We start from the raw sequence: 4,259 nt of genomic DNA, 5'->3' as shown, positions 1-4,259 counted from the left end.
AGACTCATCAGGAATATAGCAGCGAAGCATAAAAACATGAAAACAAGATGAACAACTGATAGATCAGGGGGCAAAGCCAACTCATAAGCTACATCACTAACAGTCCGAAGAGTCTTAATGGACCAATATACCTGGGGCTAGCTTGCCTTTCTTCCCAAACCTCATCACACTCTATATGGGTAAAACTTAAAGGAACACATGATCACTAGCACCAAATCTCAAGGCATGAAGTCTATGATTAACATAGCACTTTTTCCTACTCTGAGTTGCTCGAAGTCTATCCTAAATGATCCAAACTCTGACCAAACACTCATGAAGCAAGTCTATACCTCGAGGTCTTACCTTTGAAACATCAAACCAACCCACTGGGGAGCGACAACGCCTACCATACAATGCCTCAAAAGAAGCCATATCAATTCTAGTATAGTAGCTATTATTATATGCAAACTCTGCTAAAGCGCAAAAGTTACTCCCACTAGCCACCAAAATCCATCACGTATGCACAGAACATCCTCTAAAACCTAGATAGTTCACCCTGATTGGGTTGAAATTCTACGCTAAGATCAACCCGAGTACCCAATTCATCCTGAAAAATCTTCCAAAAGTGAGATGTGAACACAAAACCTCGATTTGAAATAATAGACACCGACACACCATGCAGATGCATAATCTCACAAATAAAGATAGCGGCTAACCTCTCAGCACTGAATGAGACCCGAATCAGAATAAAATGAGACAACTTGGTCCATCAATCCACAATGATCTAGGAACTATTAGAACCATGAGATGTACGAGGTGAACTAGTCATAAAGTCTATAGTGATTTATTCCCACTTCCACTCATGAATGGGTAACGTATGAAGCAACCCACCAAGTCTCATATGCTAGACCTCCACCTGCTGACATCATAGGCAATGAGCCACCAAATATGCCATATCTCGCCTTATACCACCCCACTAGTAGTGTTACCTCAAATCACGATACATCTTAGTCATACCTGGATGGATAGAATATTTAGAATAATGGGCCTCCTCCAAGATCAACCTAATTTAGTCACCCACTCTCGGCATACAAACTCGACCCCCAATTCTCTAAACTCCATCTGAATTAAGTGAGGCTTCCTTATACTCCCCACTTAACACCTTATCTCAAATCAACTTCAATCCAACATCGTCAAACTGATGAGCTTGAATCTACTCCATCAAAGAAGATCTATCATCCACAAATGACAAAACATGTCCAGGTGTTAAAATAATAAGTCTAACTATCTGGTGAGATAAAGACTGAACCTTTAAGGCTAAGGGCCTCTCTTGGGTCAAAAGATGCGGCATGCTACCCATGCTAGTCGACTTTTGGCTCAAGGCATCCGCTACCATATTAGCCTTGCCAGGATGGTAGAGAATACTCAAATCATGATCCTTAAGAAACTCAAGCCAACAGCGTTGCCTCATATGAAGATATCGCTGGGTTAAGAAGTACTAAAGGCTACAATAATCTGAGAAGATCTCACAATGAAATCCATACAAGTAGTGCCTCCACAACTTCAAAGCAAACACAACTGCGCATAACTCCAAATCACGGGTAGGATAATTTCTCTCATAAGGCTTCAATCTTGGTGGTACACATATATAATCACCTTTCCTTTCTACATCAACACAACACCTAATCTAACACCGAAAGCATCACCAAACACAATAAATCCCATGCCCTTCTTGGGCAAAGCCAATATAGAGATGAAGTCAATAAATCCTTGAGCTTTTGGAAGCTAGCCTCTCAAGCATTAGACCACTGGATAGAAATCTTTTTCTGAGTCAACTTAGTCAAAGGAGCTACAATAAAAGAGAAACCCTCAACAAAATATCGATAATAACCTGCTAAACCGATAAAACTCCAAATCTCAGTGGGCGAAGTAGGTCTAATCCAATCACCAACCACTGTAACCTTTACTGGATCAACCATAATACCTTTCTTTGTCACCACATGCCCCAAGAAAAAAACACACTATAACCAAAACTTGCATTTAGAGAACTTCACGTACAACTTCTCATCCCTTAATCTTTGAAGCACAATCCCTAAATATTCCTCATGCTTTACCTCACTCTTGTAATACACCGAGAATCATCTATAAATATGATAGCAAAGGAGTCAAGATATGGTCAAAACACCCGGTTCATCAACTCTATGAATACGACAGGGGCATAGGCCAATCCGAAGGACATGACCAAGAACTTATAATGACCATATCGAGTCTAAAAAGTTATCTTTGGAATATTTGAAGCTCTAATCCTCAACTGGTGATAACTGAACCTCAAATCAATCTTTGAAAATACCGCAGCACCCTCAAGATGATCAAATAAATCATCAATATGAGGAAGAGAATACTTATTCTTAACCGTCACCTTATTCAACACTCGATAATCAATAGACGTCCGAATAGATCCATTATTTTTTCCTTTACAAACAAGACAGGCACACTCAAATGTGAAGTACTAGGTTGGATAAATCCCTTATCTAACAACTCGTGCAACTGATCCTTCAGTTTCTTCAACTCTGTTGGGTCCACCCTATAAGGAGGAATGGAAATGGGCCTTGTGCTCGACTCAACATCAATAATAAAAATAAATATATCAATCTGAAGGAACACTAGGCAAGTCCATCGGAAACACATCCATAAACTCATGGACAACACAGACATAATCCAAGAAAGGAGGCTAAACAATAATAGTGTCACGAATATGGTCCACATAAGATAAACATCCCCTCTTAACCAATTTACAAGCTTGAACATAAGATATAATCCTCTTAGGAACCAAATGAAGTTCACCCTTCCAAGCTATCCTTGGTACACCCAGTGAAGCTAAAGTCACAGTCTTATCAAAACAATTTAAGAAATCACGATAAGAAGCCAACCAATCCATATCGAAAATAACATCAAGTCAACCATATGTAGTACAAGTGAATCTACCAAAGTCTCATGCCCGACAAAAGTCACAACACAAGATCGGTGCACTCGATCCACCACTAAAGAATCACCTACCAGGGTAGATATATGAATAGGCATGGTAAGAGGCTCACTAACAGAATCAAAACCCAAAGAAAAATATATAGACACATAGGATAGAGTCAATCTGGGATCAAATAATACGGATGCAAGTCTGAAACAAATAGGGACGACACCTGTGATCACAACATTCTGAAGCCTCTGCCTCTAGTCTGGCTAGTATGGCATAACATTGACCACGACCACTAGCTGGCTGAATATCCCAGTGACTCCCATAATAGGCTCCATAACCTCTGCCTCTCACACCTCTGGAAGAACCCCTACCTCTCATCGCTAAAATAAAAGTAACTCTAAATATACGAAGAGGACAGTCTTTGGCCATATGTCCAGTCTCATCACAAACATCGCAAACTCAAAACTTGTCTTGACGGCCACCCTGTATTGCTGAACTAGAAGACCCATGAGAACCTCTAAAATCTCTGTCTCTTAGAGTCTGACCTTTGAACTTACCAAAATGGTGCACCCTCTTTGCGCCTCCCTGAGATGCCTAAGAAATATCCTCTGTCACCTTAACATGTCCACAATACTCTAAAAAGAAGCCCCAAACACAACCATTTGAGACGTTGCTCATTGAAAAGCATGAGACATGGCAATTCCAGCTGACTAAGATCCCACTTGAGGAGGTAACATAGATGACGACTGAAATCCTTATCTAAGAACCCCATAGTTAGATATCAAACTAAAGGTGGAATACTATTTGGGGTCTGAGGAGTACCTAACACAAAACCTATTGCTACAGGAGGATCCACACTAGTGGCTAGAGAACACCCGACATAACCAAAGAAGAACCCTCTAAACAGGTCAGCAACCGTACCAATAACCCCTCCAACAATGGGATAGATAAACTCTGATAAATTGGGGCAGAACTCATGCCTCCAATAGACTCAATTCTAGGCTCTGGGGATAGTCCCCTAGAATTACTCCAAGACGGGGCTGATCTATGGGCCTATCCACTCTCCTGAGTCCATCCACGACTCAAGGTTTGCCCACTAGGTGAAGGTTTTGCATCTCTACTCTCACAAGACCTAAATGATACCATCTACATAAAAAGAGTAAAACATAACTCAAAATGCAAGGTATGAAAGAACTTTGCATGATAAAGAATAAAATGAGGGAAGTTTCCTAAAGACATCCTATAGCCTCTCGAGGATAGATACAGACGTCGACGTACCGATCCACGAGACTCTTTTAGACATCCC

Source organism: Capsicum annuum, chromosome 2 (assembly GCF_002878395.1).
Source record: "Capsicum annuum cultivar UCD-10X-F1 chromosome 2, UCD10Xv1.1, whole genome shotgun sequence".
Taxonomy (NCBI): Eukaryota; Viridiplantae; Streptophyta; class Magnoliopsida; order Solanales; family Solanaceae; genus Capsicum; species Capsicum annuum.
This window is presented reverse-complemented; position numbering follows the sequence as displayed.